The sequence below is a fragment of the Schistocerca cancellata genome, chromosome 8, assembly GCF_023864275.1.
Source record: "Schistocerca cancellata isolate TAMUIC-IGC-003103 chromosome 8, iqSchCanc2.1, whole genome shotgun sequence".
In the NCBI taxonomy this organism is placed as follows: Eukaryota; Metazoa; Arthropoda; class Insecta; order Orthoptera; family Acrididae; genus Schistocerca; species Schistocerca cancellata.
Genome location: NC_064633.1, coordinates 47654846 through 47670168, shown reverse-complemented (window position 1 = coordinate 47670168; position 15323 = coordinate 47654846).

Below are 15323 nucleotides of genomic sequence, written 5' to 3'. Positions count from 1 at the left end.
TCAAAATATACATAAATGACCTTGTGGATAACATCGGAAGTTCACTGAGGCTTTTTGCGGATGATGTTGTGATATATCGAGAGGTTGTAACAATGGAAAATTGTACTGAAATGCAAGAGGATCTGCAACGAATTGACGCATGGTGCAAGGAATGGCAATTGAATCTCAATGTAGACAAGTGTAATGTGCTGCGAGTACATAGAAAGAAAGATCCTTTATCATTTAGCTATAATATAGCAGGTCAGCAACTGGAAGCAGTTAATTCCGTGAATTATCTGGGAGTACGCGTTAGGAGTGATTTAAAATGGAATAATAATGTAAAGTTGATCGTCGGTAATGTAGTGGACTGACAAGACAGCTAGTCCACAGTGACGGGTAACCGAAAGGCACGCGTACACACACGCCGACTGGCGTGAATTCTGGAACAGGATACGTTATGAATGCACTAAAGAAAAGTATGTAGCTAAGTTAATACTCAACTTTTAATTCCATCATTGTGGTACATCGCTCTTGACTATACAAGTGAGACACTCTCCAGATATGGTTAATGGCGCCTTGCTAGGTCGTAGCCATGGACTTAGCTGAAGGCTATTCTAACTGTCTCTCGGCAAATGAGAGAAAGGCTTCGTCAGTGTAGTCGCTAGCAAAGTCGTCGTACAACTGGGGCGAGTGCTAGTACGTCTTTCTAGACCTGCCATGTGGTGGCGCTAGGTCTGCAATTACTGACAGTGGCGACACGCGGGTCCGACATGTACTAATGGACCGCGGCCGATTTAAAGCTACCACCTAGCAAGTGTGGTGTCTGGCGGTGACACCACAGGTAAAGCGGATGCCAGACTGAGATTCATTGGAAGAATCCTGAGGAAATGCAATCCGAAGGAAGTAGTTTACAGTACACTTGTTCGGCCACTGCTTGAATATTGCTCACCAGTGTGGGATCCGTACCAGATAGGGTTGATAGAAGAGATAGAGAAGATCCAACGTAGAGCAGCGCGCTTCGTTGCAGGATCATTTACTAATCGCGAAAGCGTTACGGAGATTTTAGATAAACTCCAGTGGAAGACTCTGCAGGAGAGACGCTCAGTAGCTCGGTACGGGCTTTTGTTGAAGTTTCGAGAACATACCTTCACCGAGGAGTCAAGCAGTATATTGCTCCCTCCTACGTGTATCTCGCGAAGAGACCATGAGGATAAAATCAGAGAGATTAGAGCCCACACAGAGGCATACCGACAATCTTTCTTTCCACGAACAATACGAAACTGGAATAGAAGGGAGAACCGATAGAGGCACTCAAAGTACCCACCACCACACGCCGTCAGGTGGCTTGCGGAGTGTGGATGTAGATGTAGATGTAGACTTAACATCTGAGGTCATCAGTTCCCTAGAGTTAGAACTACTTAAAGCTAACTAAGCCAAGCACATCACACGCATCCATGCCCGAGGCAGAATTCGAAACTGCGACCGCAGCATGTCATCAATAATTTGAAATTTGTGACTGTAATGTGGATTTGCTAATGAGGAGGAAATAGCACGTTATTCTGGATGGAAAGTTGTAGAAGTTACTTCAGGTGAGACGCGGGGAAATGTTTGTTAATGATACTGGTAATGCCTGAAAATGCAAATGCCCTACCTGAGAAAAAAATGAAGCACTCATAAAATACCGTCGGGTGTCATTGTAACTTCGTATATGTACACAACATCGGGGTAAATGATTAGAGTTGCGCCGCGCGGAATGGCCGGTCGGTTTGAGGCGCCATGCACAGATTGGACGGCAGCTCCCACCGGAGGTTCGAGTCCTCCCTCGGGCATGGGTGTGTGTGTTGTTCCTAGCATAAGTTAGTCTAAGTCAGTTTAAGTAGTGTGTAAGTCTACGTACCGATGGCCTCAGCATTTTGGTTCCTTGTGAGTTCACACACACACACACATGAACATATGCGCCCTCTGTGAATGGTAGAACGGTAACGAGAGTACACCGTGTCGTTCGTGTTTGGTGTTGTTAGCACGTCTGGTAGATTACACAAATGCTGTGAACAGCACCAGGTGGTGAGTGATCACCATGAGTGACGCTGAGTTGTCACGTACTCGTGTGAGATGAGACAGCATTATCAGCATCTGACAAAACTTGAGAGGGACCTCGCCATTGGTCTCCATTTGGAGGGTGGACGAATCGAGCAATACTCGGATTTGTGAGCGTTCAACGTGACAGCGGCCCGATGTTGGGCTGCATGGGAACGTGAGGGCTGGTCTACTCGTCGTCAACGTTCCTGTCGACTACGGATTGCCGCCATATTGTGCATCAAGCACATGGTAACCCCTCCACATCCGCACGTGCCACCCGAGAGTACGCAATGGACTCCCTACAGCTTCCTGTATCACCCCGCACCATTCGTTTGTCTAGCAGCAGCTACACAGGGGAAATTACTGTCTCCTGCGTAGGCTTCCGTTAACATCACAACACAAACGGCTGCCTCGGAGTGCTGCCGTGCCTGTGAAGCACGGGCAGTGTGTGCAGTGATGAGTCGCGGTTCTGCGCTAACCAACTGACTGTTGTCGGCAAGTACGGCAGCGGCCTGGGGAGAGCTACCTGTTGTGGGTTGGCAAGAGAGCCAACCCGGTACTGTTAGAGGAAGCCGAAAGGCACGCATTTTAGCTCACGCACGTGAGGTCTGGAACAGGTCAAGGAACTTAGACTAGCAAAAATGGACGTAGCTGTGGAATACTTAACTTTAATCCATAAATGGTGAACATCGCTCTTGACGGTACATGTTTTACAGCATCAATAGTAACTGGTAATGGCGCCTTGCTAGGTCGTAGCAAATGACGTAGCTGGAGGCTAAGCTAACGTCTCGGCAAATGAGAGCGTATTTTGTCAGTGAACCATCGCTAGCAAAGTCAGCTGTACAACTGGGGCGAGTCTCTCTAGACCTGCCGTGTGGCGGCGCTCGCTCTGCAATCACTGACAGTGGCGACACGTGGGTCCGACGTATACTAACGGACCGCGGCCGATTTAAAGGCTACCACCTAGCAAGTGTGGTGTCTGGCGGTGACACCACACTACCATTCTTCTCTTGAAGAGGAGTGTTATGTTGCTCCTGGCGTTATGGTGTGGCGAGCTATGAGATGTGAGTTTAGGTCACGGCTAGTAGTGATTGAGAGAACTTTGACGGCAGAAAGGACGTTCAGAATCCTCACTTGTTACCTCTCGTGCAACAATATTGTTGCGCCAGTTTTCTACAGGACAATGCTGTTTCACGCATGGAACATGTGTCTGTAAAGTCTGCGTGGTATGGTGGTATTCCCGTGGCCAGCAAGACCCCCACATCTGTAACCTATAAAACACGTTTGGGACTATCTCGGACATAAGTTCCGTACCAGAGCCAGTAACCAGGATATCAGGGACGAGAACGTATTGCCACAGGAGAGCGTTCTTTGCCCTGTTCCGTACAAATTGTACACAAATGACCAGCCACACCAGTCGGAAATAAAATCATACATATGTGCAGACGACATAGCTATTACTGCTCAGGGAAGAACATTTGTAGAGGTTGATAGAAAACTGAGAGAAGCTTCGGATATCATCTACATCTACTTCTGCATTTATACTCCACAAGCCACCCAATGGTGTGTGGCGGAGGGCACTTTACGTGCCATTGTCATTACCTCTATTTCCTGTTCCAGTCGCGTATGGTTCGCGGGAAGAACGACTGCCGGGAAGCCTCCGTGCGCGCTCGCATCTCTCTAATTTTACATTCGTGATCTCCTCGGGACGTATAAGCAGGGGGAAACAGTATATTCGATACCTCATCCAGAAACGCACCCTCTCGAAACCTGGACAACAAGCTACACTGCGATGCAGAACGCCTCTCTGCCACTTGAGTTTGCTAAACATGTCCGTAATGCTATCACGCTTACCATATAACCCTGTGACGAAACGCGCCGCTCTTCTTTGGATCTTATCTCCTCCGTCAACCCGACCTGGTACGGATCCCACACTGATGGCCATGGGGAACAACCGTGACGAATCGAGAAAGACGTCAAGTATGCGCATTCCACCTGCTTGATACTGAATCCTGAAGAGTGTTGGAAACTGAGCGCAGAGGGATTAGACTAGACCACCGTAACAAACCAAAATACTTACGAGTCAACCGTGCGATGGCATTTAAAAAAACACTTCACTGTTATAAAAGGAAAAATATGTGCAACGAACACTATTATACGTAAACTGACTAGATGAAAATGGAGGATGCAAGGCTGCAACGTGGAGTTCTGTGATCATCAGCAATGGGAATCTGTTTTCTAGCCGCAGAATACGAGTGCGGCACCAGTGTGAGAGGCGTCTAGACACTCCAAACAAGTACACGTAACTTTAAATGAGGCTATTAGTACTGTCAACGGTGTAGCAAAAAAAAAAAAAAAAAAAAAAAAAAGTTCAAATGGCTCTGAGCACTATGGGACTTAACATCTATCGTCATCAGTCCCCTAGAACTTAGAACTACTTAAACCTAACTAACCTAAGGACATCACACAACACCCAGTCATCACGAGGCAGAGAAAATCCCTGACCCCGCCGGGAATCGAACCCGGGAACCCGGGCGCGGGAAGCGAGAACTCTACCGCACTACCACGAGCTGCGGACACGGTGTAGCAAAGAAGCTTTAATCACTTAATGAAGACAAAGCCTCCGGTCCAAATTGTACACCAGTCAGGTTCCTTTCAGAGTATGCCGATACAATAGCTCGATATTTAGCAATTATATACCAGCGCTCGCTCACAGAAAGATCCGTACCTAAAGACTGGAAAATTGCTCAAGTCACACCAATACCCAAAAAGGGAAGTAGGAGTAATCCGCTGAATTACAGGCCCATATCACTAACGTCAATTTGCAGTAGGGTTCTGTAACATATACTGTGTTCGAACATTATGAATTACCTCGAAGAAAACGATTTATTAACACATTTTCAGCACGGATTCAGAAAATATCGTTCTTGTGCAACACAACTAGCTCTTTATACTCATGAAGTAGTGCGCGATATCGACAGGGGGTGTCAAATTGGTTCCATATTTTTAGATTTCCAGAATGCTTTCGACGCCGTTCCTCACAAGGGTCTTCTAACCCAACTGCGTGCCTATGGAATATCGCCTCAGTTGTGCACCTGGATTCGTGATTTCCTGTCAGAAAGGTCACATTTGGTAGTAATAGAAACAAAATCATGGAGTAAAACAGAAGTAATATCCGGAGTTCCCCAGGGAAGTGTTATAGGCTCTCTATTGTTGCTGATCTATATTAACGACATAGGAGACAATCTGAGTAGCCCTCTTAGATTGTTTTCAGATGATGCCGTCCTCTACCGTCTTGTAAAGTCAGCAGATGATCAAAACGAATTGCAAAATGATTTAGATAAGATATCTGTATGTGGCAATTGACCCTGAATAATGAAAAGTGTGAAGTTATTCACATGAGTACTAAAAGAAATCCCCTAAATTTCGATTACGCCATAAGTCACACAAATCTGAAGGCTGCAAATTCAACTAAACACTTAGGGATTAGAATCACAAATACCCTAACTTGGAACTGTCACATAGATAATGTTGTGGGTAGAGCCAACCAAAGACTGCGATTCATTGTCAGAACACTTAGAAGGTGCAACGGGTCTACTAAAGAGACTGCTTACACCACGCTTGTCCATCATATTCTGGGGTATTGCTGTACGGTGTGGGATCTGCATCAGATGGGACTGATGGATGACATCGAAAAAGTACAAAGAAGGGCAGCTCGTTTTGTATTGTCGTGAAGTAGGGGAGATAGCGTCACAGACATGATACGTGAATTGGAGTGGCAATCATTAAAACAAAGGCGTTTTTGTTGCGACGGGATCTCCTCATGAAATTTCACTCACCAGTTTTCTCCTCCGGCTACGAAAACATTCTGTTGGCACCCATCTACATCACGATAAAGTAAGAGAAATCAGGGCTCGCACAGAAAAATTTAAGTGTTCGTTTTTCCCGCGCGCCTTTCGGGAGTGGAACGGTAGAGTGACAGCTTGAAGGTGGTTAATTGAATCGTCTGCCAGGCACTTTATTGTGAATATCAGAGTAATCACGTAGACGTAGATGTAGATTTACAGGTTCCTCAATAGGGCAGTGGCTTAAATTTACTGAGAATGAAAGCGTTAGTGTTTAATAGTATTGGTACAACGCCTTTCAGGTTTTACTGAATGGGACAAGTAGCCCAGAAGATATGATTTTTCAGTAAATCTACAGTTTTGTGCTTTTTGTTTATTGTGACTTTAAGATAACTGTAAAATTTGAAGTTTGTGGACAGGACTAAGTAGATGGCTGGTAAGAATAAAGGAGTAACTATCATGGTAGTAAAGGGAACTGTAGAGGAAGGAAGGACGAAAGTTTAGGGTTTTAAAGTCCCGTCGACATCGACGTCATTAGAGACGTAGCACAAGCAAGAATTGTTTTAAGAATGGGGGAGGAAATTGACGATGCCCTTTCAAAGGAACCATCAAGGCACTTTCCTACAGTAATTCAGGGATACCATGAAAACCTAAATCTGGATGGTCGAACTGTCGTTCTTCCTCGGTAATTGTAGAGGAGAAAAATTATAGGGGAAGAGAGAGATTGAAACGCAAACAATAAAAGACAGAGGGTATTGCCCAACCGCAGCTCGTGGTGTTTTCACTGGGGACGGCTGTGAAGCTGCTATCAACATGGTCAAATTTCCGAGTGCCGGAGAATCCTACCTATTTCCAGTCCACACATCTCTCAAACTACGTGAGGGGACCTGTCTATTGCGAAAACCGTCAAAATGGAACTCAAGAATCAGAAAGCAATTTGAAAATAACGCACTTTGTCAAGAGAAGACCGTTAGCAAACAAGAAATCTGTAGCAGCCAAACGTATCGGTACGTTTCGTGCCCTTATTTTATCTAATCGCTAAATGGCGACACTTATGTCACCCTGTTGTAATGCAGTCTAGGGGGAAACACTTCATTACTATACTATAGTGGATAGAGTTGCCAATTCCAGAAAAAATTAACACTATCAAAACATTAATATTAAAAGTCGATTACTAGCACATCAAATAATGAGAGAGAGATACAGGGACAGGGATTCGAGAGAAGATGTGTAGCCACGCTGTTGATCTCTTTTCATTTTGTGTAGCGGAGTGTTAAATTTATGTCGAGATAGCTAGCTGAGCCTCTTAGAAGTCCAGAAGAGCTGTACTCCAACAAATCCACGCCCCTAAATTTCCGCTACATGGAGCTAACACGCATTTCCAGGTTCAGCCTTAAGACTAGCTACTGTCTGTCTGAAAATTATCTCTTGATATTAGCAATTCTACAAACAGAGTCTTACTATTGTTGCGTTGGTCCATAAGGCATGAAGTTCTTGTAAGTGAACAGTTTGAGCGAAAAATAAAAGGTTTTGATAATGCGTTTTATGTTGCTCGATAGAGAATTAAGTGCTCTAAAACGGAGTGTTAAGTTTTTTATGCGATATGCTTTATGTTCATTCTAGGTCATGAAAATGGAATGTCAAATCGACACTAAAGAGCATTTAAGACAACTGCTTTTTGCGTTTAATCGGAGTGTGAAAGTTACAGATGTAGCTCGAGAGATTTGTGAAGCATACGGCGAAGAAGCGATGTCTTTTAGGACAACTAAAAATTGGTTCAGGTGTTTAGAAGACGGCATGCTTGAACTAAAAATACACTAACCCACAAGCCACCTCTAACTGCTTGATCGGAACGAGCAGCGAATGTGGAAATTTACGTCCAACAACTGCAAGGACTCAACAATGCTATTTTTATTTATTTATTTATTGCCAAATTATAGACCTGTTACCTGATGTTTAAAACAGGTCGTACATCTTAAAATTTTGGTTTTTCATCTTTTTACGGTTTTATTTTCTTTGGTTTTATCTACAGAATTTACAAAGATAAATACTTTTCAAAATAACAATAATTTAAGGTTGAAATAGACATAATTTTTTTTCAACAACGCTATCCAGGAGAAACGACCTAATCGGATACAGAGCGTTCTTCTGTAACACTACAAGGCCCTCACATCGCCAAGGAAACTATTCGAACGCTTGGCTAGGATGTGCTAGCACATCCTCTATGGTCTCCCGACCTGGCGCCTTCGAGTTTACATCTTTATCGATACCCCTCGAATGCATGATGTGGAACTGAAGGTTTGGCTGGATGATTTCTTCGAGTCAGAACCAGGTGATTTCTTGGGAAGAAGCTGTAAACAACAACAACAACAAAGAATACATTATTCATTGATTTGATGTTCATTGCCTGTTTATTTTTGTGGAAACCTGGTCTATCTCAATGTATCTTCACCATACATTTCACAGATATTCAAAATCCCTCCTTTTGTTGTTGTGGTGGTGGTCTCCAGTCAGAAGACGCTGCTCTATCCTGTGTGAGCATTTCTGTCAGAGAGTAACTACTCCACCCCATATTCATTTGAACTTGCTTACGATCCCATCCACCCAGCACCACGCATTGCACCATTGCCGAACTGACAATTCCTTGAGGGTTCAGTATGTGTCCTATCAACTAATCCCTTATGTTTGGCAAGTTAAACACTTCCACCGGCCACCAGACTCCCCAGACGTGAACATTATTGAGCATACCTGGGAAGCCTTGCGACGTGCCGTTCAGAAGAGAGTTCGACCCGTCATATACTCTTACAGATTTATGGACAGCCCTGTAGGATTCATGGTACCAGTTCCCTCCAGCAGTCAGACACTAGTCGAGTCCATGCCACGTCATGTTGCGGCACTTCTGCGTGCTCGCTTGAGTTTTACACGATATGAGGCATATGTGCAAGTTTCTTTGGCTCGTCGGTGTACTACTTTAAGAGTCTCATTTTCTAATCCGCCTAGCATCACCTGATATAATTCGGCTATTGTTGATGACTTCTGTTGATCTTATAACCTCTTTTCAAGACGCTACTCATTCGGTACAACTGCTATTTCAAGTGCGTTGCTGACAGAAGTAGAATGCCATCGGCAAACCTCTACATCTACATCTACATTTATACTCCGCAAGCCACCCAACGGTGTGTGGCGGAGGGCACTTTACGTGTCACTGTCATTACCTCCCTTTCCTGTTCCAGTCGCGTATGGTTCGCGGGAAGAACGACTGTCTGAAAGCCTCTGTGCGCGCTCTAATCTCTCTAATTTTACATTCGTGATCTCCTCGGGAGGTATAAGTAGGGGGAAGCAATATATTCGATACCTCATCCAGAAACGCATCCTCTCGAAACCTGGCGAGCAAGCTACACCGCCATGCAGAGCGCCTCTCTTGCAGAGTCTGCCACTTGAGTTTGTTAAACATCTCCGTAACGCTATCACGGTTACCAAATAACCCTGTGACGAAACGCGCCGCTCTTCTTTGGATCTTCTCTATCTCCTCCGTCAACCCGATCTGGTGCGGATCCCACACCTCGAAGTTTTTATTTCTTCTACCTGAGCTCTAATTCCTTCTTTAAGTTTCTACCTGGTTTTCTTTACAGCCTACTCAGTGTACAGATGGAATAACATCCGGGACAGGCTAAGATCTGTCTCACTACCTTATGAACGGAAGATTCCCTTTCGTTTCATTCGACTCATTAATGGAGTTTGGTTTGTGTTCAAAACTTATAGATAATCGTTAGCTCTCAGTATTTTATCCCTTCCAGTTTCTGCATTTCAAAGAGTCTATTCTAGTCACTAAATGGCGACTTTTTCCCAGTCATTAGCTAAGTTTTTTGAAACGATTATTGGTACAATAAATCTAATAACGTTTCTTGCAAATAAAACTAACATTGCTTTTCTTGCTTAGTAATCAAGCTTTTTTAATCAAATGTCACGTGTACTGTTTATACTAGGAAAACAATTATCCACTTTATCTGTATGAATAGCCAAATGACATCTACAAAATGTCAGTGTCGTGCAGCAGCTTCAGGTACAAACTGATGAATGATTGGTGAGAATCGATTTATTGACTGTCGAAGTAAGCATACTGTTAGAAAAACTGTTCCCATAAAAACACGAAGTCTGTGGAATACTGTAGCGACAAAGAATGTTCATCCAAATGTGATACCTCTGCTGGCGGCCACTATCGCCGACTCGCAGCACCAGCAGCCCAGAACGACGCGAAAGTCCGACCCCATAGAGTGCGCACCGGAGACGCATTCTGCTAACATGAGTGGGTGAGGCCTGGGGGGGTGCACCTTGTGAAGAGCATGAGAAGTGTGCCGAAAATTGATGGAACCCTGCAGCCACTAGGATGGAGCATAGACACAAAAGCGCTAAGAATGGACATGTGGAGGCGCGCAGATCTTTTGGCTCGCAGCCAGAACGCCGACAGGCACTGACACAGAGTAGAGACAGAGTACCAAGAACTTGCACAGGGAGTCGTTTGAAACAAAAGAGCTACAGAAGAAATCAGCCTGTTAAAAAAAAATGTTTGCTGGACTGTAAGGAGGTTAATTATAAATCATGACTGGCAGCAGAGTCTTAGGCGAAGCATAAACATAAGACTGTACAGGTCTCATACAGAGGTAGCAGTTGCAAGGAAGTGTCGTGTGGCTGCTGTCTCAGCAAAGTAGGATTGCAGAAAACATCGGAACAACGTGCCACCAACGCTGGGAACAGCCTTGGCACTGAAAAAGTGAGAAAAACACCGAGTCCCGAGACACATGACAACACACAAAAGATAAAAATTTTCCTCCCTGCATTGGGAGTGTGCAGCTTAGACGCAGGAGATAAATGAAGGGACGGCCGGAAAAGACATTGCAGAAGCAAGAGGACATGGGGGCTCTTCCATCCACCTGTTATGTCCGCCTTCAGACACCGCGATATCGCTGCTTCGGCTACTCAACGAACTGTCAACGTAAACAACGCTGCAGGCCCCCACAGTAAAACCACGCACGAAGTGGCCGAGCGGTTCTAGGCGCTGCAGTCTGGAACAGCGAGACCGCTACGGTCGCAGGTTCGAATCCTGCCTCGGGCATGGATGTGTGTGATGTCCATAGATTAGTTAGATTTAAGTAGTTCTAAGTTCTAGGGGACTGATGACCTCAGATGTTAAGCCCCATAGCGCTCAGAGCCATCTGAACCATTTTTTTTTTTTAAACCGCAGATCGTCGATGAGAGCGGCCGACGCACGCTTCGCAGCTTCGAGGCGACGCTACGTACCGGCTGAGCGCCTAACGACGACGTCGCCACATGACACATAACGATGAGGAATCGTGAGATGATTCATTTCCCCTCCTCCCCCTTAACAACTAAATCGTGTCCGTATCCAGCCAAACCGGTGTTCAGATTTGTAATTTTTTGGTTCTGCCTTGTATATGAAAGGTACTGAAATAAATGGAGTCATTTGTTTTATTCATCCAAACGATCTGTTCCATTCACATATCAATCCCTTAATCTCCTGAATTTTTTTTTTACTATCAAAAACAGTCTTGATCACAATTTATTTATTACGGTGACCGGTTTCCACCACTACTGTGGTCATCTTCAGACCTACAAGTCGTATACAAACCAATGAGTAAGAACCTCCTTATGGTGGTAAATCACTAGTGATCAAGACTGTTTTTGATAGTAAATATTTCTAAGACATTGATCACTGTTCACTCCAACAATGTATTCAAAAGTAATCCTGAATTTTTGCTTTCCTAATTCACTTAATTACTGATACGGCTTAATTTTTGGCGCCCAGTGTGGAGCAATATAACAAGTAATCTGCACGTCACTTTATCCAAAAGATCAAAGATCCTCAGCTCACTACATTTTAGGCGCCCAATGTGGGGCGATTGCAATAGTCATCAACGTGTCATTTCATGCGAGAAAAGAATTTTTCTCGAGCAGTACATTTTCGCGCCCAGTGTGGAGCCATTTCATTATTTATCTACATGTCATTTCATGTTATAGACGAAAATTCTCAATACACTACAGTAAACTGAGTCAACAACAGCAGAAAGGTGCTTCTCAGTATTCATATGCTTCTAATATAGTGACAGGCACTGATCAGCGACAACATTGTGATCACCGACCTACTATCGATATAAATCCATCCAGGCGATAGTAGCATCACCTGATGAGGAATGAATGCTAGCCAGGCACACGCAATTTGCATGTACAGGGTGTTTAAAAAATGACCGGTATATTTGAAACGGCAATAAAAACTAAACGAGCAGCGATAGAAGTACACCGTTTGTTGCAATATGCTTGGGACAACAGTACATTTTCAGGCGGACAAACTTTCGAAATTACAGTAGTTACAATTTTCAACAACAGATGGCGCTGCAAGTGATGTGAACGATATAGAAGACAACGCAGTCTGTGGGTGCGCCATTCTGTACGTCGTCTTTCCGCTGTAAGCGTGTGCTGTTCACAACGTGCAAGTGTGCTGTAGACAACATGGTTTATTCCTTAGAACAGAGGATTTTTCTGGTGTTGGAATTCCACCACCTAGAACACAGTGTTGTTGCAACAAGACGAAGTTTTCAACGGAGGTTTAATGTAACCAAAGGACCGAAAAGCGATAGAATAAAGGATCTGTTTGAAAAATTTCAACGGACTGGGAACGTGACGGATGAACGTGCTGGAAAGGTAGGGCGACCCCGTACGGCAACCACAGACGGCAACACGCAGCTAGTGCAGCAGGTGATCCGACAGCGGCCTCGGGTTTCCGTTCGCCGTGTTGCAGCTGCGGTCCAAATGACGCCAACGTCCACGTATCGTCTCATGCGCCAGAGTTTACACCTCTATCCATACAAAACTGAAACGCGGCAACCCCTCAGCGCCGCTACCATTGCTGCACGAGAGACATTCGCTAACGATGTAGTGCACAGGATTGATGACGGCGATATGCATGTGGGCAGCATTTGGTTTACTGACGAAGCTTATTTTTACCTGGACGGCTTCGTCAATAAACAGAACTGGCGCATATGGGGAACCGAAAAGCCCCATGTTGCAGTCCCATCGTCCCTGCATCCTCAAAAAGTACTGGTCTGGGCCGCGATTTCTTCCAAAGGAATCATTGGCCCATTTTTCAGATCCGAAACGATTACTGCATCACCCTATCTGGACATTCTTCGTGAATTTGTGGCGGTACAAACTGCCTCAGACGACACTGCGAACACCTCGTGGTTTATGCAAGATGGTGCCCGGCCACATCGCACGGCCGACGTCTTTAATTTCCTGAATGAATATTTCGATGATCGTGTGATTGCTTTGGGCTATCCGGAACATACAGGAGGCGGCGTGGATTGGCCTCCCTATTCGCCAGACATGAACCCCTGTGACTTCTTTCTGTGGGGACACTTGAAAGACCAGGTGTACCGCCAGAATCCAGAAACAATTGAACATCTGAAGCAGTACATCTCATCTGCATGTGAAGCCATTCCGCCAGACACGTTGTCAAAGGTTTCGGGTAATTTCATTCAGAGACTACGCCATATTATTGCTACGCATGGTGGATATGTGGAAAATATCGTACTATAGAGTTTCCCAGACCGCAGCGCCATCTGTTGTTGAAAATTGTAACTACTGTAATTTCGAAAGTTTGTCTGCCTGAAAATGTACTGTTGTCCCAAGCATATTGCAACAAACGGTGTATTTCTATCGCTGCTCGTTTAGTTTTTATTGCCGTTTCAAATATACCGGTCATTTTTGAAACACCCTGTATTATCAGTGAGCGTGTTGTCCGTGTGTAACATGGAGAAGGCGCGCGATCTGTGTGATTTTGACCGATGTCTGAGTGTGATGGCCCGGAGCCTCGGCACGAGCATGTCAGAAACTGCACGACTTGCCGGGTGTTCGAGGAGTGTTGCGGCGTCTTCAACACGTGATGAAACCAAGGCGAAACCATGTCCAGACGTGGTGGGGTTGGGCAGCCACCCCTCACGACAGGCTGGGCAGAGTAGTAAAGTGGGCAGATGGTGGACTGTGGCGGAACTAACATCACACTTTAATTCTAGGCAAAGCACAAGTGTGCCTCAACACACAGTGCACCAACACTCCTAACGATGGCCCTCCACAGCCGACGACCCATGCATGTGCCAATATTAACACCATGACATAAATGGGCACTTGACCGTCGGCACTGGATGTTGGCGCAGAGGCAGAGGGTTGCATGGTCTGATGAATTCCCATACTACCTCCATCTTACCGATGGGAGGGCTTGAGTCTGTCGTCTTCCAGAGTACCACCTCCTCGACACCTGTACTGCGGGACAAGCTGGCGACGGTTCCATTATGCTTGGGAAACATTCACGTGAGCCTCTATGGGTCCATTGGAGCTTGTGCAAGTCTTCATGAGTGCCGAGGTGTATCTTACACTGGCAGCAGGTCAAATACCGCCCTTGATGACGATCATGTTTCCCAACGTCAGTGGCATTTACAACAATATAATGCGCCATGTCACAAGACCAGGAGTGTGATATTGTGATGGAGTGGTTCAATGAACACAGCCGCGAGTTCCAATTGATCAATTCATGTGCTACTCCCGCCTCGCCCCCTCCTTCAATTCGCCAGATCTGAACGCGATAGAGCCACCCTTCACCAGCCTTCCGTGAAATTATGCGAATTAGATGACTTGTGTGTGCAGATGTGGTGCCAACTCTCTGCAGCGGCTTACCAAGGCCTTATTGCTTCCATGCCATGACCGGTCGGCGTTGTTATCCGTGTTTAAGGTGGACATAGCTCTTGTCGACCCCTATTCAAAAATCTGGGAATTCTGACATTGCCCTCACAGTATATATTTTCTTTAATGTCGTTTGTTGTTAGCAATATTAGCCTATTCCCAAGAGTTAGCAGCTTTCACTCAGTTAATACTAGGCAGAAATCAAATCTGCATGTAGAATGCACTTCCTTGACTCTTGTGCAGAAAGGAGTGCAGTATTCTGCTGCATCCATTTTCAATAAGCTACGACAAGAACTCAAAAATCTTAGCAGTAGCGCAAATTCTTTTAAGTCTAAACTGAAGAGTTTCCTCATGGCTCACTCCTTCTATTCTGTCGAGGAGCTCCTGGAAGAGCTAAAAAACTAAGCAAATTCCAGTGTTACATTGTCGATTTTCTTCATTTAAACTTACGACTTGTCACCTGAATATGTTTTTTTATATTTCATTTTATCTGTTTCTAATATCGTGTTATAATTTCATGTATTGACTCGTTCCATGACCATGGAGACTTCTCCTTAATTTGGTCCCACGGAACAATAAATAAATAAATAAATAAATAAATAAATAAATTAGATAGGCGATCAAAATGTTCTTGCCGCGTAGTGTACAAGCCTAGTAATACTGTGAAGA